At 48.0% G+C, this 24,714-nt stretch overlaps 1 protein-coding gene across 1 annotated transcript in view; it reads right to left on the bottom strand.

Annotated features, from left to right (window-relative positions):
* The window catches only part of LOC146772748 (rho guanine nucleotide exchange factor 11-like), a 249,882-nt gene that overhangs the window by 146,445 nt on the left and 78,723 nt on the right, over positions 1-24,714 (bottom strand).

The following is a 24,714-nucleotide window of genomic DNA, read 5'->3' as shown; positions in this document are numbered from 1 at the left end:
TTTTCTGAAGGCTAACAGATGTGTCTCCTGTTTCAATTTTATAGGAAGAGAATTCCACAATTTAGTTGCACCTAACACAAAGCTTCTTCCCCCCAGGAACATTTTTTCACACTCGGAACAATAAGATTATGTGTAGGGTATCAAGTTCTGTTTTAAAAAACCTGATCCTATACCCTGTGGGGCCCTAAAGACAATACACAAAGCCTTAAACTCAATACGTTTGACTATTGGCAACCAATGTAGGTCCTTGAGTGTCTTTGACACAGATCTGTGTCTTGGGATATTCAGCAAGAGCCTAGCCGCTGCATTCTGCACAACCTGCAGTTTCGTTAGGCATTTTTTCCGAAGGTTGATAAAGAGCCCATTGCAATAGTCGGCCCTAGAAAGGACAGGCGCTGAGACCACTAATTTACGAAGCTCAACCGGAATGAAAGGAAGGATTTTTCGTAGGAGTTTTAACGTATAAAAAGAAAAGGAGGTAAACTGGTTTACATGATTTTCGAAATAAAGTTTGGAGTCAAAAATGACTCCCAGGTTCTTAACCTTGGTCACTGGCGTCGGTAACGGCTCAAATTCCAGGGGCCAAATATCAGGTGACCAAAAGTTAGTATGTGCACACAGCAAACAGCAAGTATTATCCAAGCAAGGAAAAGTAAACAAATTGTTATTCGCATTTGAAATCTTGTAACAAAAATGAAGAGATTGCTCAACAAATCATCTTTTGAGGGACGTAGAAGCAAAATTCATGCCTTCCATTTCGTGTGGATCAGAAGGAACTACTCAAAAGTAAAGATTCGGCAAGTCTGAACACCTTACAATCCAGCATCTTCAAAATATTGCTTAGGATTCCACGACATATATCACAAGCCCATATTAGATCGGAGTTTGGGCTACACAACCAGATTCCAGTTAGACAAGGCATCCTAATAAAATACTATTGGAGAATGAGGGCAGATGCAAACTCACTGGCCTTGCAATGTTGGCTTGATGTAGAAAAACAAGCCAGTGCAAAGAACTCAGTCTACACTTCATAACATCAGTCAATTGTGGCCCTGCAGTTAGAAGAGGCCTAGCACACAATAACAGAATACTCTGAGCTCAAAAGGGCAATTAATAAAGTAGCCAAACAGTAATCACTTTTAAAAGATAAAGGAGCTTTGGCGAGTAAAAGGCAAACGTGGGTGGTCCTGCCAACATACTAAGTTTTAAAACCCAAACCATACTTGTCAGCACACTTCCCAGAGTCAGAAAGCACAATCTGACTCTAATTAGGCCGGGAGTCTTTCCATCAACAGAGTTAATGCTGGCATGGAAACAGACCTGGCCAACCATGGAGTGTCGTCTTTGCAGACAGAATAGTGAATCATTACTCCATCTATTATGCATTTGCCCAGCACTTTTATCACTCGGGAGGGATCTATTATGGCCCACATTATAACAGTTACAAATAAGATCATGCCGACCAACTGTAATACAGCTATTAGGAGGTTCATCAGTCCAGCAAGCATGCAAGGCAGAGAAGTTCTTGGACCTAGCAGCCAAGGAGTTAGAAAAGGATAAATAAGAAAATAACAAATAACATTCAGTCTGCAAATTTGGGCCTGGTAAGGCAGATGGCTCTCCTTTGTCTACTATGCTCTGTACTAAGGGGACACAGAACTTTTATACAAGACTGAAATCCCTGTGGCTTTTTCCTTCCATTTACTTCCTAAAGTCATGCGTATAGTGCTCCTGTACCTGGCATTGCATATAAGGACATGGAACACTCACAGTATATGTACAGAGAACAATTTATTTTACTGACTGGACTGAGCATCTTACACTATCATCTGTAGCAATAAGCTCGTCAATGTACACATGTGACATTTTTTTTTTTTTAGAAAGGCCTTGTAACTGTACTCGCACTTGGATTGGGGTAGCACTGAGCAAAATAAGGAAAACTAGCTTCGAAACATTCGAAACATCAATGTAATACAATATTGCTGTAGTAACATGATTGAATCTCTTGGAGTTTTAATAAAAAAGTATTTTTAATATACCATTTTTTATTTGGGTTTTAGTACTTAATATAATAATACTATTATTCCAATGATTTTATAGTATCATAGGATCGCAACTAATGTTGCCGCTATATTTTAGTTATTGTCAGATTTGTTGAATTTAATGTACTGCTTTTTGATGAACAAAACATTGTAAAAGATTTGAATTAACCCCTTGAGTGCCCCGCCCTTTCCCCCTCCTATGCCGGGCCTTTCATTAGCGGGCGGGGTCATGGGCACAGCGCAACCGTGCTCCATGACGAGACTATCTCGTCATGGGCATAGAAGAGGTTAATCATACAATAAACATATGAGTTGCCGCTCTCCCGAATCAAATTGCTGGGGTTCCTGTGTGGCTGAGTTTGCAGGATGTGGGGGTGCATGCGTTGTCCTAAGGCTCATTCTCCATTTGAAGACAAGTTTGGCCACACTACCCCCCCTTCCTGCCATCTGCTCTGCAGCTTGCACTTCTTTGTTCCCCTGACAGGAGAATTTCACACCTCATTAAAGCAGCCTGGCCAGCCAGGACAGAGCAGCTGAAACATGGCTCCTATCAATATTCACAGTTATAGATACAAGACACCCTACCCCGAAGCACCTAGGGTAGACCTTTGTAAAAATAGGGTCAATTAACACTTTGGAATTACCTTCAAATCCAAAGACGTATTTGCATATAATTTCTGTTTAAAATCAGCCTGCAAGGCAGGGCAGGCTTTTAAATGACAGCAGGCACCACAGTAGCGCATACTTCAGTGCAGGAAATCTACTGGGCCTCTAAACCCCCCTGCCCTAGTATACTAGCAACTTATAATCACCCAAGCCTTATTGTATACTAGGGACTTACAGGGGTCTGTCATTGCCAATTGTAATTATACCAAATTAACATGTACGTTTTACACAGAGCTCCAGCTGTGGGTCTGGTTAGCAGAGCCCAGGGCATAGTCAGAGTCAGAAAGTCACCATCTAGTGGTCAAAATACCTCAAAAGTGTGGGGGGGGGAGCACTGCAAACAGGTCCTTATTTCTAGTGCCGTAGTAGAGGGTTGATATCTTTGTGTATTTTTGGAAGTATATAAAAGTATGGGGAGACTTGATCTATAATATGTAAGAATTTTTTTGGGTCGGCTCTTCAAACCTGTTGAAAAGGGGGAAGGTGTTGTACTACAGACCACAAGTGCCTACATGACGGAATGCAGACAGCTCCTGAGCAGCAACAAGAACTTTAGGGTGATCACGGAAGGGCCGACCAAAATATTTTGTCGGTGATCAACAAAATGGTGGATGAAGCAGTAACAGGAGCATGGATTTTAAAACGAGAGGCTGATTTCTGATGTAACAAAATTTCTGTCACTCTACTTTTATATGTTTCCCAAAACACACAAGAAACCTATACTGTTAAGCGTTTTAGATTCAGGTAATAGGTTCTATTTTGACCCTTTATCACACTTCAGTGACTGTTTAATGAAACCTATTGTACTGAAAACGTCCACATATTTGAGGGACACAAATGCTCTACTTCCTATCACGAAAGATGTAACTTTTGACCTAACAATCGATTGGTGCGCCTAAATGTTGAAAGCCTGTACACCAGTTTACTCTAGGAGGCAACATTGAATTCTATGAATGAAATTGTTTACCATGAGGATTGGAATTACAATACTCCCCATCATTTTATACAAGAGTGATTAAGATCAGCGCTCTCACAAAGATTTTTTTGAGCTTGAGAAGACTCTATACTTGCAAGTCAATGGAACTTCCATGGGCAATACTTTTGACCCAAGTACACCAGGCCTCTATGTACATCATTTTAAGACTACGCTCATTCTCAATGACTGCATTCCCTTCAGAACACACATCAAGGTGTGGAATGGTTTCATTGATACATATTGATGATGTTGGAAGGTAATCCGGAATTTGTGATCCCCATTTTTCACGAGTGATAGAAACTTAGGGGCCCATAACGATGGCGGGCGGACTTTGTCCGCTCACCACCGTATCAGGAAATGGGACCGCCCACCATTGTAAACGGCTCAGTCGTGGCCTGGGGTACCGACGGAAAGAGAGGGGCCTCATTCTATCTACACACGCAGTAGCATAATTATATAGGTCCTGAGGAAGGCCAAGATTACATTCAATCCAAAATGACTGAAACATGTAGACCTTGATTTTGGACTTATGCAGTTATTATTTCAAAACTGCATTTGCACTGTTTTTAATTTGGTGACCAATAGACTATGAATAAAGTTTGTTTCTCTATTGACAACCAATTTTAGCGAGCACATCAATATTCAAATTGTTTGCACTGCGCCCACCACTCTCAGAAATCTCTACTCTTCACATCTGTTGGATTGTAGCAAATCCTAGCTATCCATTATAAAAATATCTCTGAGCTCCTCCCTCTCAGAGAGGGGGTTGTAGCCCTTAGTTGCACTAGGTTGCAACTAAGAGGAGATCCCAAATGATGAAGCATGTCACCATGGTGAGTGATGGGATTCCGTCCTCTTTAAAGAGGACTTTCACTGAGTACACCATTAGGTCTTTTTCTTGTGCCAGTAGCCTGAGAAGCCTTTTTTTCAGGCTTATAGACCCATGGATATTTCTGTTGTATTTGGGGAATATATCTGTATGCTGGTCTTTAAACGTTCCCTAAGACCCTCAATCTCTTTTTTTATTGTTGTCATTTCTGAATCACAACAATACTCCATATAGTTTAGGCAGAAATCAGTCACTTCAGGATGAAAGGCCACACACTTTATTGTGCTTATGTGGACAACCATGTGCGTCATAAATCAGTTTTTCCTATTGTGCACACCAATCAATGCATTTTTGCCACAGCTGGAGCGAGGGTGGTGTAGGTTGCTTCCAAAGGCAGACAATGTCCCTCTTGGCCACCAGACAGACCACCTCCACAAAAATCCTTACACAGCCTGGGACCCCCCCCCCCCCCCCAATTCCTGTACAATTCCCAGAAGCACAGTATAGTGGGTTCAAAGGGATCGGGATCCCCAGAACCGCCGAGATCTCCCGCCCCAGCCCATCCCAGAAGAAACATAATACCAGGCAGTCCCATGTCATATGATAAAAGTCGGCGGCAGGGATAGGGCAGCACACGCATTGAGTCTGGGCAGAAAACAACCACCGATGTATGCGATGCAGCAAAAGATAGGTTGCATGCAGGTAATTACTTTGAAACAAATGCAGACATGAAGATATTGCCTGCTCTCTAGGGGCCAAACATGCTTCCCACCAAATATCACGATTCAGTTCACCCACCCAAATCACCCACTTTTGCCAAAGGGAATCAAAGCCTTCAGTGGCATGGATAATCAGGGAGCAATACATCTGGAATATTACTCCATTCCCTAGGTGTCCCATAACCCATTTGGACTCAAGGGAATTATATTCTGGGAGCTGGGTATCTGAGGAAAGGTGTGTCCATATGGCATGCCATAACTGAAGAGAGCAGAAAAACTGTGTGTTAGACAAGGAGTACTGCTCTTTTAAGTCTTGAAAGGACATTAAATTATCCCTTTTTGGGCATCTCCTAGATGCGTGATTCCTATCCAGTCCCATTGGGTACAGCCCTCAAGGTTTGAAAGCTGCTGAAGCCAAGTGCCCTGCCAGAGGGGGTTAAATCTTGTCAATCGGCCGTCCAACCGAATAAGGTGCAGCGCCTCTCGAGTCTCCAGCAAACCACCACTTGAGTGCATGAATGCGTTTCCAGGGGCAGGCGGCTCCCATACAGCAGGTCAAGGAGTCCCTCAAAGCCCACTGCGTGAAATTCCAAATGGTATGCAGGGTATACCAGCTGCCTGTAGACCACTCATTGACGGGGGCTCCAACTGTGCCACCAGGTAGTACACATAAATGTCTCACACCCAAAGCCCCTGAAAAGTGAGATTCCATGCCAAGTTGAATGCCACTCTTTGGCGTTTCCAAGCCCATTTAACGGTTGTGAGTCTAGAGGTCAAGAATCGGAACCACCCACGATGTGAATACAGTATATGGCAAATTCACTAGGATGTACTAATAGCGGGGGAGACACATCATTTTAAAAAGTGCGTTACGCCCCATAGGATTGAGGGACAATCCACTCCAATAGCGCAGGACCCTGTCAAGGGTAACAGTCAAGTTTTGAATGCTTAGAACCTCCCCTCTTCTTATCAGAGGCAGGAGAACCTCTTCTATCCTGAGAAAGAAGAAGAAAGTCTGACTCATACCTGATCACTATACCAGGGCGGGGAAGCAGCAGGGGGATTAATCTGCACAACTTGGGTATAGAAGCGAAAAACATATGCAAGATTTTGAAAAACTACTGATTGGGAATGGTGATGGGGAACCCACAGACGTTTACAAGATGTTGGTTAAAATGTCAGAAACACTATTGTGCCAAAATCAATGTTGCATTTCAAAGACACACATTTTTCTACAAGGGTCCAGGGAAAGACCAAGCAGGTGCCAAGCTATGTAGCGAGCTTGAAGAGCTTGGCTCACACATCTGAATTTGGTTATCTTACATAATTGTTACTTAAGGACCTCTTGGTGAAATGCACTAACAACCTCAAGAGAAGTTATGTGCAAAAAGTAAAACCCAGTAATAAAAGGACATTTAAACTGAGGAAGGAAAGTGCACACAATGAGGTGAGTAAAGGAAATGCAGTGATAGGGAGATAGCATTAATTTAACACAGAAACGTTCTGTCTCTATAAAGAAAGACAAAGAGAATGTGAGTTGAGAGAACAAGATGAAGGTTGACAAGGAAAGGAAGACTTTGAATAAGTCAAAAACAAACACTAAGGGGTATATTCACAAGAACGTGTGATAACTACCGCAAGAGTAGCTTAACGCAACTGTCAACATCGCAGCCCATCTCGGGAAAATAAGCCCGTGTCAACGTGGAATTCACAAGGCGGTGCCATGCGATAGTCTGCCAAAATCGCTAACACTGTCCGCGACACAACCACCTCGATGGAGATTAAAAAACAAACCACAACACCAAAAAACCTGCGTTGGGCCAAAGCGCGATGAGGAAATCAGCGTTAAGCAGCGCCTGGCCTGCAACACACACCTGGCCGGCGGGAAAAATCTCAATAAAAGTAGAAAAAAACACCCAAACACAAACGGACCAACACCCAAGCACCATGGAGGCAGCCGGAGCAGGCACAGAGGATGAGCGCAACCCCACAAGCACCACGGACGACCAGCCCGGGACCTCGGGGACAGGGAAGGGCAAGGACAAGAAGAGGAAGACGAAGTTCAGTCCGCAGGCGAACTGGATCATAGTCACGAAGGTGATGGAACACCATCAACAACTGTTTGTCACCTCCAACTTGTCATTGGACACCAAAACAGGAATATGGCGGGACATCGTGGACAAGGTGAATGCTGTCGGAGAGCACAAGAGGACAATGGACGAGGTCAAGAGGCGATGGAATGACATCAAGCGGAAGACCAAGGAGAAACTTGTAGCCAACCAGAAGGCAGCAATGCAGACTGGAGGTGGGGGCCCAGCGCCACAGCTCGAGCTGTATGACATGGAGGAGCTGGTGTCGACAGTCATCAGTGTGGATACTGTGGCCGGAGTCGGGGACCGGACACTGCTCGACAGGACAAAACCGCAACAGGGTGAGTGACCACCAGGTACTGGGGGGATGGGTGGAGATGCCCATGATGGCAAACATGCACAATCAAGCACAGCACAGTGCATACCCTCAATGACTCCGGGTCTTCGCCCAGATCCACAGATTGTCACAATGTACAATGCCATGCTGTCTGAATGTCAACATGTACCATGCGGCTACATACATGGTCACCGTCAACACCCCCTGCAGAGCAGTCCCAGTTACTCTTCACTGATGACGAGGAGGACAACCCCAGCATCGACACCCAAGCCCTCCTAGACATCATTGACCTCATCCGTGACTCACCTCCAGGATCAGGGCTGACCAGCTGCATCGAGGAGACCCAACACACCACCCAAACCACCCAGCAGGAGGCACCCACGGCCCGCCAGTCTCCCAAGACCCACAGGAACAACACATGAACTTCCAACACCGTGTGCTGGAGGGCCCAGAGGGAGACGGCTGAGCAGGTGCGGGTGGGGTTCGACCTCATGGCTATACAACTGGACGCCATACATGGGTGTCTAGGCCCGCTCCATGGCCTCCAACAAGCCCTGACTGACATCGCTGGAGTCCTAACGTGGAGAGAAGAACACCTGTCCGCTCAGAGGGGCTCCAGCAATAGCAGCTGTGAGCTGGCACATATGCGGAGGCTCATGGTGGACATGGTGTGGATTGAGGCGGAAAGGATGGCAGCCACCGCTGTACATCAGCGAAATTTGGCTGGAATCTACCATGCCCTGCAGACCATCATTATAGTATTGCTGCCACAAGGTGTGGCGCTGATGAATGCTGCTGACCCTACACCATCCACATCTCCGCCCCCTGGTGTGTCAGTGCCCCACAGTGCGGCAGGAGTATCCACTCCGGCACCTGATGTGTCACTGCCACACATTGTGGCTGACAACCCTTCTCCGGCCCCGGATGTGTCAGTGGCACACAGTGCCCCAGGCTGTACTGCAACACCCTTAGGTGGGGCAGAGCACACATCCGGGGACGAGGACATGGATGGGTTTGTGATCAGGAGGCACTGGCATTCATTTCTGCCACCTGGCCTGTTCCTGCCTGGTGCCTCACATGGCCCCATGACCTACCACTGACCCCCAATACACTTCGATGCACTCACCTTGGACAGCGACATGGACTGCCATATCCTGTTTGATGACCAATGACACGGCGACCACACTACGGACTGTACCTTACCTCTTCTGTAGGACTTGTCATCCCCGGATGGACTCTGTCTGGCCCTCCATGGGCCCATTTTGTATAGTGTGCTCGGCATTGCCCTGTACCGCTCCAGCTGCAGGACTGCACTGGATATGCAATAAACATGCACTGACGGACTGCTGTGTCCTGTTGTTCATCATCCATGTATGAATGTGTGGGTGAATGTAGGTACAGTGATGTCCATTGCGTCAATGAAGCTCATCCTGTGGGATGCCATTCAGAGGGTGCTACATAGCATATTGTGTACCAGGTCCCGTGAACACTACAACAGGGACACACGCATCAGTCACTTCCATGTCCGGACATGGACTGAACCACGCCCAGATCCCACGTGTCATTGTTGCAAGCCCTGCACTGGTCCGGCGTATGGCAGGCCAGACCACTCCTCTTACGCTACGAGGGGGGGGCCCTCATTGCCAGCCATCGCAAGCGTACTCGCTGGTGGTGTGCAGGTCACCGGTCTAGTTGTCAGCATGTCACAGCCACTCCCTGAGGGCAGGTTTGCACACACACCACACCCATCCGGCAGAGGCGTCACAGGCCATGTGACTCCACCAACATAAGGGGCCGACGACGTCACATTCCCCTCTGCAGGTGGTGACTGAATGACGGACGCTCCACAGTTCTCAATCATAAAGGGCCCATGAGTTGCTGCGCACAGGGTTCGTGGCACCCGAGGCCTTGCCGCCGTCACGGGCCTGCCACCACATGGCGCTGACTGGGCTTGCACAGGGTTAGTGGCACCTGGAGCATTGTGGCCGGCACAGGCACCCTGCCACAGGACAGTAACTTTGGGTGCACTGAGTCAGTGGCACCTTAAGCTGCTGAGCGGGTGTGCAGCCTGCGATGATGCCCGGTCCCAGCAGTCCGGACAGCTCAGGTTTTATGTGCCCTGCTGGACCGCAGTGTAGGCCAGAGCCAGCGGGCAGCGCGGGCCTACCGCCACGTGGCATCGCTTTTGGGATCACAGAGTTGGTGGCATCTATTGGGCTGAGCAGGTGTGCAGCCTGCGATGAGGCCGGGTGCCCTGGTATGTCCTCTGCCATGGAGTAATTAAGCCCCAGCCCCAAACGTGAGACCTGGTAGCCTGCGGAGGGGGGCAGCATGGTGTGGAGTGTGCCATGTCCCTGGGTCCCGGGCTTGTGGCCTGCTGCGTCATGTGGTGGGACCTCCTGTCTGCATGCTGGTGGCGGAAGGTGAGCAGTGCGGCCTGGGTGTGCATCTGCGGGCATGCTCCAATGGGTGGCGGGAGGGGCTGGGGTGCCTCTGTCTGGGTGTGCATGGGCGGGCAGGCAATTTTGTCTTGTGCAATTGTGTGTACTGTGCCAAACATGTATCTGGACTCTGTTTCAGATGACGGGTCTGTCTCAGATGTGTGACCTAATGGACTGCACTACATGCTGGCAAGTGGTTGGAAACACACCGGTGGCAGCAGGTGAGCAGTGTGGCCTGGGTGCGCAGGGGCGGCGCTCTCTCTCTCTCTTCCCCCTCTCTTCTTCTTCTCTCTCTCTCCCTCTCTTCCTCTCTCTCTCCTTTGCTCTCTCTCTGTCCTTTGATGTGTGCAGGACACACCTTCTCATCATGAATATTTGTCTTGCTGGCTGTGACCTACGGATTGGATCGAGGTGAGCCGCAATGTGTCTTCATTTCATTTCTGTGTTCATTTCGTTTGATTTGTTGCTTCAGAAATGAATGTGTGATGCTCATTTTTGTGACGACACACACATGTCACCAGTTGTGATTCTGCGACATCATGCGGATAATTTTGTACGTGATTGGGTGTAGCTAATGTGGCATGTCTTTGGTCGGGGAGCCGGGGAGGGGGGGTCTTGGGGTGGTTGCGGCAGGTGTTGTTTAGGCCTGGGCTAAAATTCCGTTCCGCTCGCGGAAATTGCGATAATTTGACATTTTCGCGTTCCGCGGAGAGCGCGAAAATGTCAAAATTTCCGCAATCCGCATTTTACCGGAAATTTTTTGCTTGCTCATGCTGTAAAATAATACATTCTCGCGTGCGCGCGATCGCCTTACCTGAATCCCCGCGTTCGCCGACAAGTTTTCCCGATCCGGTCGCGTTCTCCACGAGATGTTGGATTGTTGGTAGCCATTTGCGCTGTCTCGCGACAGTTCGCGCCCACTGTAACGTCATGCATCGCGCGATCACGTCTTCTCGCGATCATGCACCGCGAGACAAGTGAAAACAAGATGCCCGCGCCCGTGAGCAACCGCATGGGTAAATTGGCGAGCCGCGACCACGCAGAAAATACCGCGAACGGGCGGGAAAAAAACTTCTGCATCTTCGCGATATTTCCGCGTGTTTGCGGAGATTTTTAATATTTTCACGATAATTTGCGAAAGTGAATTTCGCAAATTCCGCCAACCCCTAGTGTTGTTTCCCATTCGGCCCCACGGGCTGCATGTTCAGTTGCCCGGGTGCATCTGTATTTCTTCAGGCGTGGCTGTGGGCTGGTCTCCCTTTTGTGGTGCAGGCTGTGGTCCGTCCGACTTAGCATCAGGTCAGAGCAGGTGTTAGTTTCCTGCTGCTAACGCACCTTATTGCCTGTTTCATTTTCTTATTGCAGTTCTGTTTTGTCGTTGTGAATGTTGTGGAGTGGTGTTGTCGCTGCTTTTGGCACGGGAACGCCTACTCTGCATCTCATTAGCGATTGTTGGGGGGTCTTCTGTGGCGATGTTTTTTGCGGCTGCTATCGCAGGTAAACTGGTGCTGTGGGCTGTTAACACCAGCTTGTGAATGGGGCGATAGATTTATTGCAACTTTGGCTGCGATAAAGTGCCGTTAACTCGGCGATAGTTCCTTGTGAATATGCCCCTAAATTGTTTCATGAAGAATAAAATAAACGTTAGTAAAGAGGGCATTATGTAGAAGTGTGCAATGATGACAGATTAAACTGAGTATAGAAAGACAGTGAAGAAGTTAAGAAAATAATTCTTCAGGAGTGAAGTAAATTAAGTGAATAGAGAGGTTGATGGTGGCTGATGAGCACACCGGAATATGAGGTAAAGATTGCAGGAAATAAGGTCACAGTATTAACTGACTCCCCATCCATGCTGATCGGAGATAAAAATTGGGAAAACATATCTGGGATAAATGCTAGCCCTGGACATTAACTATGGCGGCCTCAGCATTGACCCAGTGGGTGATATAGTGATGAGAATTCAATACAAGGACAGAGAAACAGTGTGAAAGTGTAGGCTGCTAAGCAACAGGATAATTTATTGGAATGTAGGCATCAGGGATATATAGGGATTGCACTGAATCTAATTTTTCCCGAATAAGACATATTGACAGCAAAGCTAGAAGAAGAGGACATTATCAAAAGACCTTTTGGATGTTATGTTCTGCAACCCATGAAGGAAATAATTGATCCACAGGACAATCATGTTCTCCTTAGGGCAAACATAAGTGGCTTGGTGGCAGATGGCAGGGTTCTCGGAAGTTTGAAGCCGCTGAGTCTCAATCCCAATAATGAAAGGACAGGGATGCCTATTGCTGGGGCAGTGGGCCTGTATGTTGGTTGTATGACAACCCCCGGTGAGGCCTGAAAAGGGACAAAGTTATTGAGGATACTGCCTCGCAGGCACAGAGAGGCACTAGGAGTGTGCTGTGGCTCTGCTTTCTTTAAAGCACTCCAATGTGGAGTCAACCTTCTCGTTTAACAGGTGAGACTGATCAAAAGGCATATCCATAAGTGATTCCTGGATGTCACCAGAAAAGCCCTTGTTCAACATCCATGCTTAGCGCCAGAGCACCATACTTGTCTTGACCCTGTCACCAGGTAGGTCGCCCCCCTAGCCACCGCGTGGTCCTCCCCGAGCTGTGCGCTGTAGCTGCGGTCTGACCGCTGTTGTTCCTGCATTCTTGGTAACTTGTGCCGTGTCAGGCGTTTCCCACCTTGTTCCCCTTTGCATTCTGTATCCCATATCTGCTTTCCCCCCGTTCCCCTTTGCATTCTGTATCCCGTGACTGTTCTCCCCCTCGCTCCCCCTTTGCCTTCTGTGCCCCCCCCATTTCCCGCCTCGACCTCTGCTTCCCGCCGCTGCTCCCTGCGGCCCCGCCCCCCCGCCGTTCCCATTCGCCACCCCGCTCCCGCCTCCCAGCTGCTCCTCCCTCCCACGCCCACTTATATGGAGGCCGCACGGTGGTAAAGGGAGCGACCCTTGACCCTGTCACCAGGTAGGTCGCCCCCCTAGCCACCGCGTGGTCCTCCCCGAGCTGTGCGCTGTAGCTGCGGTCTGACCGCTGTTGTTCCTGCATTCTTGGTAACTTGTGCCGTGTCAGGCGTTTCCCCCCTCGTTCCCCTTTGCATTCTGTATCCCGTATCTGCTTTCCTCCCGTTCCCCTTTGCATTCTGTATCCCGTGACTGTTCTCCCCCTCGCTCCCCCTTTGCCTTCTGTGCCCCCCCGTTTCCCGCCTCGACCTCTGCTTCCCGCCACTGCTCCCTGCGGCCCCGCCCCCCCGCCGTTCCCATTCGCCACCCCGCTCCCGCCTCCCAGCTGCTCCTCCCTCCCACGCCCACTTATATGGCTTGGCAGTTCGGGCTGGACTGTTCCCATGAGGCACAGGGTCAAGACTGATTTGCATATGGCCATGTCTAAACTGGGGTGGTGTAGTGGGCAAAAGAACGATGAATTAACCCAGATCTCTTGACTGGGGGAGAATGTATGCATTGTCAGCATTCCGTCCATCATTTGTTTGTTGTAACGCTTTTCGCCCTAAGTGGGATGGGTATTCCCAGACGTGGGACCCGTGCTCACTACGCCACTGGAGTCAAGCTATCCTGGCTGATGACGGCTGATAGCCAGAAACCGGTCCTAGGATGCTTGATTCTGGTCCAGGGAAGACATGGCTTGGCAGTTCGGGCTGGACTGTTCCCATGAGGCACAGGGTCAAGACTGATTTGCATATGGCCATGTCTAAACTGGGGTGGTGTAGTGGGCAAAAGAACGATGGAATTAACCCAGATCTCTTGACTGGGGGAGAATGTATGCATTGTCAGCATTCCGTCCATCATTTGTTTGTTGTAACGCTTTTCGCCCTAAGTGGGATGGGTATTCCCAGACGTGGGACCCGTGCTCACTACGCCACTGGAGTCAAGCTATCCTGGCTGATGACGGCTGATAGCCAGAAACCGGTCCTAGGATGCTTGATTCTGGTCCAGGGAAGACATGGCTTGGCAGTTCGGGCTGGACTGTTCCCATGAGGCACAGGGTCAAGACTGATTTGCATATGGCCATGTCTAAACTGGGGTGGTGTAGTGGGCAAAAGAACGATGGATTTAACCCAGATCTCTTGACTGGGGGAGAATGTATGCATTGTCAGCATTCCGCCCATCATTTGTTTGTTGTAACACTTATATGGAGGCCGCGCAGTGGCCGCGCAGCAGAAGCGCGCAGCGGGCGCGCCGCTAGCATGCCAAAGGCGCGCCTAAGGCATGCCCGTCTGCGCCCGTCCGCGGCCGGACCGCGCCCAGTGCCAGGACCCCTGGCCCCGTCGACGCCAGCCCACACGACGGACCTACGACGCCGCAACCCTCAACGCACTCAAACCCGGCCGGAACCCCGTCTGCTACCAAGCCACCCCGAAACGCACCCACAGACCCTTCACCTGCCAAGCCTGCAACTTCACCTGCCTCCGGACCTGCACCGCACCCACCAAGCCGAACACCAGCTACAACCACCTCAAGTGCATCCTGCTCAACACCCGCTCCATCCACAGACACGCCGTCGAACTCTGGAACCTCCTCGACACAACATCGCCAGACGTCGCCTTCCTCACAGAGACCTGGTTGAACGCCTCCTCAGCACCCGACATCGCCACAGCCATCCCGGACGGATACAAGATCTCCCGGAGGGACCGCGTCAACCAGACTGGAGGAGGCATCGCCATCGTACACAAGAACACCATCCGCATCACGACCAACTCCGACGACACCTTCACCGCCGCCGAACACCTCCACTTCCAGATACACTCCGACCCCAAGATGACCCTCAGAGTCACCCTCATCTACAGACCCCCGGGACCGCGCACACAATTCAGCGAAGACATCGCAGACTTCAGCAGCCCGCACGCCCTCCCCTCCGCTGACTACATCCTCCTAGGGGACCTCAACTTCCACCTGGAGAACAACAAGGACTGCAACACCACCACCCTGCTGGACAACCTCGCCAACCTCGGACTCAAGCAACTGGTGAACACCCCCACCCACTACGCCGGCCACACGCTTGACCCCGTCTTCTCATCCAGCAAACACATCTCCTTCAGCCACTCTACCGTACTTCATTGGACTGACCACAGCTGCGTCCACTTCAGCTTCAGAAAAACCACGACCCACCACCGCCCGCAACAGGTTCCTCGCCGGAACTGGAGCAAGATCACCGCCGAGCAGCTCACCACCTCCCTCAGCCGGAACCCTCCCGCCAGCACAACGGACCCTAACGAAGCAGCCAGCAACCTCACACAGTGGCTGACCGACTGCGCCGATGACCTCGCACCACTGAAGAACCCTCCCAGCAGACCCGGCAGCAAGAAAGCCCCCTGGTTCACCGACCAACTCAAGGACTCCAAGAAGATCTGCCGCACATTCGAGAAAGCCTGGCGCCACGACCAGACCACAGACAACATGACCGCCCTCAAGCACGCCACCCGCAGGCACCACCAGCTGATTCGCACCACCAAGAAGACAGCATACAAAGAAAGACTGGACAACAACGCCCACAACAGCAAGGAACTATTCAGCATCGTCAAAGAGCTCTCCAACCCCAGCGCCGGAAACAACGACATCAACCCTTCACAAGACCTCTGCAACTCACTCGCCTCGTTCTTCCACCGCAAGATCGCCGACATACACAACAGCTTCGGCGCACAAACCACGCACCCAACCGCCGAACCAACGCCCCCCACCACAACCCTCTGCGCCTGGACCCCAGTCAGCACCGAAGACACCACCCGCACGATGAACACCATCCACTCCGGATCACCTGCCGACCCCTGCCCCCACCATGTCTTCAACAAGGCTGACTCCATCATCGCACCCCAACTACGGGACATCATCAACACCTCCTTCCACACCGCCACCTTCCCGGAGAGCTGGAAGCACGCCGAGCTCAGCGCCCTCCTGAAGAAACCAACAGCGGACCCCACCGACCTCAAGAACCTCCGCCCCATCTCGCTCCTCCCTTTTCCTGCCAAAGTCATCGAGAAGACCGTCAACAGACAGCTCGCCGCCTTCCTCGAGACGAACGGATCCCTCGACCCCTCGCAATCCAGCTTTCGAGCCAACCATAGCACCGAGACCGCACTGATCGCAGCCACCGATGACATCAGATCCCTGCTTGACAACGGGGAAACAGCGGCCCTCATCCTCCTGGACCTCTCTGCAGTGTTCGACACTGTCTGCCACCGCACCCTAGTACAGCGCCTCAGCGACATCGGGATCCAAGAGAAGGCACTGGAGTGGATCATCTCGTTCCTCGCCGGAAGAACTCAGAGAGTCCGCCTCCCCCCATTCAGATCCGAGGCCTCCGAAGTCATCTGCGGCGTCCCACAAGTATCATACCTCAGCCCAACCCTCTTCAACGTCTACATGAGCCCCTTCGCAGCCATCGCACGCCAACACAACCTCAACATCATCTCCTACGCCAACGACACCCAGCTGATCCTCTCCCTCACCAACGACCCCGCCACCATCAGAACCAGCCTCCAGGAAGGGATGAAAGACGTCGCCGAATGGATGAAGAACAGCCACCTGAAACTGAACTCAGACAAGACGGAAGTCCTCATCCTGGGATCGTGGCCCTCCGCCTGGGACGACTCCTGGTGGCCCCCTGCCCTGGGCGCCACTCCCAAGCCAATGGACCACGCACGCAACCTGGGCTTCATCCTGGACTCCTCCCTCTCGATGACCAGACAAGTCAACGCCATCTCATCATCATGCTTCAACACCCTACGCATGCTCCGTAAGATCTTCCGATGGATCCCCACCGAAACCAGGAAGACGGTCACCCAGGCACTCGTCACCAGTCGACTGGACTACGGGAACACCCTCTACGCCGGAACCACAGCCAAACTTCAGAAAAGACTCCAACGCATCCAGAACACCTCTGCATGACTCGTCCTGGACATCCCCCGACACAGCCACATCTCCAGCCACCTGAGAGACCTGCACTGGCTACCCGTCAGCAAGAGGATCACATTCAGACTCCTCACCCACGCACACAAGGCTCTCCACGACCTGGGCCCCAAGTACCTCAACAACCGCCTGACCTTCTACACGCCCACCCGCCAGCTACGTTCGACCAGCATCGCCCTCGCCGCCGTACCACGCATCCACAGAGCCACCACCGGAGGAAGATCCTTCTCCTACCTGGCAGCCAAGACCTGGAACTCCCTCCCCATCCATCTTCGGCTGACCAAGGACCATCTCTCCTTCAGGAAGCAACTCAAGACCTGGCTTTTCGAGCAGTAACGGACCCCTCTTCCCCAGCGCCTTCAGACCCTCTGGGTGAGTAGCGCGCTATATAAATGCTATGATTGATTGATTGATTGATTGCTCTGCCTAAGCAATCAGCAGTGTGCAGTTCTGATGTATTTTACTGCATCCTGGACATCTTAAATAGTTTGAAGAGAATAAAGGTGAGATGATTGTGCCCTGGGTGGAAGTGGCGCTCACTTTTGCCGGTTGCTGTTACACTCATTAACATGTGTCGCTGCAAATTTTGCAGACAAATCACTGAAAGAACACATTTCCAATCAACCTCTCATTACATATAGACGGAGAAAGAACATCAGATCATTGATAAGTCCGAGCTACCCTAAACCTTCTGCGAAATCTAACTGGCTGACACAGAGATGTACTGGCTTTCACAAATGTGGCAGCTGCCAAATTTGTCCTCTAGCAATGAATAACACTAAAACATTCCAGAGTCATCAAGGGAAACAATATGAGATTAGCCAACTGATCAACTGTAATAGTCGATATGTGGTATACATGCTCAATTGTAAATGCAGCTGTTTTTACATTGGAAGTACAATTAGGCAACTCAAAGAGAGAAACGATGAGCACCTAAGGGCCATCAAGCACCACGACCCCAGATACTCGACAGCGACACATGTTAATGAGTGTACAGCACAAGGGACACACAAGTAAGTGGCATATGTCCGTCAGTACTCTTGCCTGCTTCTGTTCGCTCACCATATCGATAACTGCAGCTCGCTTGCTCTTATCACATACGATGGCGTGCCTACATGGACTTGCTACTAAATAATTTGATAATCTCAGAGGCATGGAATCGCAAACGATAGCTTATTCACCTATCTTTTTTCACCATACATACTTATGTTGAACATTGTAGCCACCTAATGGTTGGCTCAATACTCCTATCATTGCCCCGCATGACAATTCCGCCGGCTCACCCACTACCGCGTTAATTCGAGTTGTCTGACATGATATACTTGATGATACTTATCAATCTCACTTTGAAATATTCAGCCGCAGCCCGCTCAATTTTATACCACACACGATGGCGCGCCCACATGGACTCGCTACTAAATAATTTGCTAATTTTCAGATGCATGGAATCTCAAACGGGAGCATATTCACCGAGGTCTATATAACTAAATCACACTTGTGTAACGCATCTGAGCCACTTATTGCTTGGCCAAGTACTCTTATCACTGCCCGCATGATAATTCCGCTCACCCAGTACCACGATAATTCAAGTTGTCTGACATGATTTACTTGATGATACTTATCAAGCTTACTCTGCCATTTTAAAGACTCTGGCACAATAATTGATGCTCTCTAATACTAAGCCTGGGCAAAGCACTACGCTGCACTCGCATAGTTTGCGAAGTTTGCGCTACTTCGCACTACGCGAATTGCACGTAGCACAGTGCAAACACGCATAGCGTAGTGTTGCGTAGTGCAGCGGTCCTTTTTTGCTTGCTCGCGGTCCTCAACGTCAATTTGGCGACCGCGAGCAAGCAAAATGACATCCCGGCGAGACTTTTTCCTCGTTCGCGATCAGCAACATCAAGTTGGCGATCGCGAGCGTGGAAAATAAACCTCCTGGCGAGATTCTCAACGCGAGGAGGTCAGGTTTCTCATTGCGAGTGGTCGCGTGTGCTCGCGACCGGTCGCGATGAGAAACTACCAGTCCGCGTTGAGAAAGATGCCGCTCGAGTAAAAATCTACCCGAGCAGCAGAAAACTACAGCTCGCACTGTGCAAGATGCCGTTTTCAATGATTGCACAGTGCCGGTTGCTTGTCCGCACTGTGCAATCATTGAAAACGACATCTTGCACAGTGCGAACAGGGTGCTACGCAGTTCGCGAAGTGCTACGCGTAGTTCGCGTAGTGCGAAGCAAACTTTGCGTAGCTTCGCGTAGTGCTACTTCGCGAACTACGCCCAGGGTTATCTAATACTGCCATAGCGTGATAACTTGGTTCAGTACACTCACATTGCTCTGATTGCCATGTTGAAGCACGTCACTGCCGTTATAATCCACGCCTCGCACTTATTCACATGTGCACTCTCACAATGATGCGGGCTTCTGTAAAGTGATATCTGACCCTAATAATTCAGATTATCCTCAATTTTCAATTTACAGATATATGTAGGACAGAAGCAACCAATCTCCTTTGAAATTTTGCCCACCGTACTAAGGCTGGGACGGAATTATAACCAGCCAGAAGGTATGTCTCCCAGATAGTATATGGTCATATTGTGGCTCCGCATCTTCATACATAGAGAAAATACAAGATATGTGTACATGACGATAACACTCTACATTATTTTAGGCTCAAAACGATATCCAGTGCACATTAAGGTAGGCCTGGTCCTATTCCCAGTACTCATAACCTACTAACTCACACCATTAACATAACTGGTATGCGCTCATGTCCCTTATATCTCTGTATATTTCCCTATTCCCTATGCTGTAGCAGTTATAAACCCTTTCACCACGTTTTCAATTGCTTCCTGGAGTGAATACTGTCTTGATCACCACGTTAGATAATTTCGAATATCGTGGAATTATATATCAGACACTATAATATGTTTGAAAGCACAAATAGGCACTTGTACGGTGAAATGATTGGCTCACTTATTTGTGCTTTTGATGGTTTCTCTGCATATAAATGATATATATATACACAGTTGGGACCACTTATACAATCATGTTTACAGTATGCATCAATTGTGCCCATATGTGTGGGCTGATATTCTGTTTTATATATGTTTTCCAGCCCTGAGGAAGTCGCGGGTCTCTTGTCCCGATCGATGAAACACGTGTTGGCTGGAGCAGATACATTATGCTTGTCTCTCTGCTATAAGTGATTAACTTAGAACACTCCTTGTATGTGTGCCAGGGCCTTTTCTAAATCTTAAATAGTTTGCACCGGCAAGAAATACCCCTAGGACTGTTGACAAGATCTTAGTGATCATGTTCTATACTACATGGGAATACCTAAACAGCTTGCATTGGCTAATGGCAGAGCTAGGATGATTTAGAAGAACTTTTGTTTTCAGAATGCTACCACTCATTTTGACTCCCTGTCTATAGGGACCGTAAGAAATAAGTAGGAGTTAACTCTGCTGATAGATGCCTGAACTATCAGGCTCTCATGTGTGAGGAGTTGTGTCAGGAAAGCAGGATAACCTGAAGCAGTTCTATGGAGTGGCTATCTGCCTTTTCGCAGGTGGGTAAGGGAAAGGCTTAGCCCAGGTACCCATTAGATTGGTTGTCACTAAATAATAACAAGTGCATGGACAAAGCCTGTCCAGGTGGTAGAAGTTCTGTGAGGACATTGGTATTGACTTCAACATCTGGTATCCCAAAGTCTCGGACTTCTGCTGTGCATCTGAGGATCACAGCAAAGGAGGCTGTTTCTTCGATTGAGATGGCTGGGTAAGAACCTAACGAAGTTTCCCCAGGTCCACATAGACATTTATGTTACTCTTGTTTGAGAAGAATATAAATAGTTTGGATTCATAAGGGCACATTCCTCACATGAATTGAAGTTGTGACCCAAATCCAAACACCGGAGACACACCTCACGGGGTCCCTACAAGGTATAAACTTTGTAGTTTTAGCATGCATCATTATCTCTTGCACAGTGGAAAGGAACAATTTTAGAGAAAAGTTGTAAACTGATGAGAAAAAAGTTGGGAGCTAGCTCCAGGACCCGTGTGTGAAGGTGTGGAAAGAAAGGAGTTGACATCAGGTGCAAAAGAGTGATGCTTTGACACAGCTTCGGCTGTCACTTCTGGGGCAGAATGAGGTTGACGTGGAGCCAAATGGAGCCACTTGCTAGTGTGGGGGGCTATGCTGTAAAATATTTCTGAATCAGTTGGAGCCAGGGGGGGTATTCACAAGGTGAGGAATCTGTGGTTAGAAGTATCCAACGAAAAGGCATGCATGAGATGGTGAGGCTCCAACTAGAGTAGTGGGTGCGGAGTCAATAGATTCCCCTGGAAATTGTGCAGCTCCATTAGACTTAGGAGGAGAAAACGGTGTCCCAGAGAGGATTTGAATGCAAGTGGGCAGAGAAAACTTCAATAGAAAATGGTTATAGAAGTAGACAATGGTGATGCATAGGATCAGGAATGTAACAGAGGCAGCCAATGGTGAAGTAAAGGAGTGGGCAATGTTACAGAGGTAACCAATGGTGATACAAAGGAGCATGGAAAATGTTATTTGGACATGAAATACGAGCAATAGTGAGACAGCGATTAAAAAACAGCACATTGAGACACTTGGAGATCACTGTTGCTGAGCTGCATGCCCTGGCATGTAGGTCTTGGTCAAAGAAGAACTAGGCAAAGTTCAATTTAATGTCAGTGGAGCCATGGGATGGCGATCTTTTCCATGATGGAGTAATTGAACAGTTTCAGGGAAATAGTAACTACAAATGAGGTCAAATGAGGAGCACAAAATGAATTGAAACTAATGCAGCTCAAGTGTTTGCTTCATTTGAGAATGTTAAGTAATTTATTGGACCGAACATTGATAAGTTTCACTGCAATTATTTACAAATTCAAAAGATTTAAATCAGTAAGGGGTAGGGAGGTTAGACTAAGAGGGTCCAATCTTGTTACGCATGCAATGGGCAAGGAAGGATTTTAAAAGCGATCTAGCAGAGCACACTGTGACTTCAGTTCACCAAAAGACTCTATTTTCGAAACTGAACCCTGAAAAAGTAAATAATAGAAAGAGTTTAAATGGGATCTAAATATTATTACTACTCTAAGAATTACAAGAAGGGGTAGCCACAACCATTGGGGTCCTGTAGAAGAAAATGAGCACATGGCCTAGGATCCATATAAATGTACTGAATTCAGTATCTGGGCCTGATCATGTGACAATGATGAATGTTGAAGATGTGCTGAGGAGGTACGTGTTACAGGGTCATCGTTTAACGTGAATAGTGATCTGATATAAAAGTGTTAAACAAATTATTGCATTTTATTGTTTAGAGGTTTTATGTTTGGATAGACATTTCAATATTAATCACTGCTGTTTGTACAATATGTTTTAAAGTGTAATCCGAATTTGGATTCCAGTGGTGATACATCTCTTACTAAAAATGCTCAAAAATCCACCTGTGTTTCAGGCAGTGGTTATGTCATGTTTGTTTTTGTGTAATAAAGTTTACAAAACAATACATCCATTTTGGACTTCCTCAATGTAGGCAGCACTTATGACAGCATTATCCTGGAGGCCTGGTAAAGGGAAGGTGGCCGTGGAAGAGAGAATGGCTGCATCTGTGGTTATGCTGACCAATTAAGTATTAAACCAATGTTTGATTTGTTGGTGGAAATAATACTGGGAAAGCAGCCCCACCAATAGGTACAGAAATAGCAGAAATTCGAATCGCAAAGGCAGGTCAAAGTCTCAGCAGCGTCAAGGATTCTAGCTGCAGCTGAAACAAGGGCTTTTGTCGAACCTGTAAATGAGGTCGGCAATTAACTGCTTTCCAGAAAAAGGGGTTGAATGAAGAATCCAGAATATGTTCTCACCTATCATTAAGAAAGACTGTAGTGCCTGCCTAAGGTTTATCCACAGAATTCTTCACTGTATGAATTAGGGAAAGATTGGAAGGGTCCTTATCCTTTATGAGCACAAGTTCATGACTGAATAAACTAAATATGTGTATTTGCAGACAAAGCAATCTTACCAATGTGCAGAAGATCTCGTTTCTTGTCATACCCTTCCCCTTTTCATACACTATATAGGGCCTGACTTGGTCAGCCCTCCTCATTTTCTACAGGGGCCTCACCGATGCACAGAAAGCTTAGTTTCTTGCAATACTCAATCTATTTTGGAGGGAAAGCCACTGTAACCTGAGGGCAACTGTTGATCTACTCTCTGCCTTAACCCTTTGCTAATCACTACAATAGCAGTATGAGTTTTGTAAAAGATTGAAGACAGTATCAAAATTGCGGAAGTATTTGAACCAGTTTACAACAACCAAAATGCAAAGGAAAATATTCTCACACAATTGTTAGTTTAACAAACATCTCAGAAGATCGCATCATAGCCAGAGCTAGCTCAGTTTCAAAGATCTTAGAAGAGAAATTCACCCAGAGCATCTCCTCTTCTAATAAATCTGGTCCAATAGGAAAGTCAGGTTAGATCAGCTTGATGCAAGAGGAGGTCACAGCACTCGTCAAAAGGACCTCAATTGCCAATTCAATACAAAAGAAAACGGAGACCAGTTTCCGATCTTCCAGAAGCAATCAAAACATTGACAACTGTAGTCCTTCATGAACTACAATATCATGTTGACCCAACAAGCTGATTAGATGCCAATTTGTTGGGCTTTAAAATGATCCACAGTACAGAAGAAACATTGAACGATGTGAGGGAGAGTTACTACAGATATTAGACTCAGGAAATATACCAGTTCCATTTTTTAGAAATAGGCAAGTTGTCTTTGGTAAGTGGATCATATACTAGTTTAAAAAAACAGAAAGAAATGAGTGGGGTTATAAGACACAAACATAAACTTGTTGTAATCATTACTATAAGACCACGCAACATATCAAGCTATGTCACAATCTGCTAAAAAAAAGAATACCATTTGATTTACTGTAAGCCTCTGTGCTCTTCCTGATCCCGCAATATGTTACTACTAGCTGGGGTGACCAGAGCACACCAATATGTTCCCAAAATACAGACCCGGGCAAAACCTAGGATCCAGCTCTCCCATTCAATTAGCGGACAAATAATCTGACAGAAGTGGAGTACAGGGTGCCATTCAAAGGAGGCATAGATTTGCAACCCAAATTGAAAGGAGATGGTCTGAATAAAACCTTAAACGCAAGTGAGTTCTTAGATTATTCCATTATTAACATCCACGTGACGAAAATCATTATTGCGAGTCACACCTTCAAGCAATGGTTAGGGATGCATGAACATTACGTCAATGAAATAACAAAAAAAGTGTTGTGGAGGCTGTAATGATTATTCAATACTGAAATGTTGGGAGCTCGATTGACAACAATAAAGCAGCTCTGGGCTTATTATGGCTGGTATAAGCCTTCTGCTACAACATCGCGATGTTTGTCTTTATGTTTCTCTCTTTCTAATTTAGAACGATCTATCCATAGTGGATAGAATGTTCTAATAGCCTTAAAGCCCTTCTGCCTCAAGCTATACCAGTTGGTAAAGGCACTCTCCCACTGATACAGGCTATATCTTGGAATCAGAGCCTTTAACAACTGGTATAGCCCTCAGCAGCGGGCTGTAAGGCTTTACTCTCCTTTTCTCCTGTACAAAGGGAGGGCAATAAACATACCTTTTGCAT

This window comes from Triturus cristatus, chromosome 12, assembly GCF_964204655.1.
Source record: "Triturus cristatus chromosome 12, aTriCri1.1, whole genome shotgun sequence".
Classification (NCBI taxonomy): Eukaryota; Metazoa; Chordata; class Amphibia; order Caudata; family Salamandridae; genus Triturus; species Triturus cristatus.
Note: the sequence above shows the minus strand (reverse complement) of the source record. Positions and strands in the feature narration are given on the sequence as shown.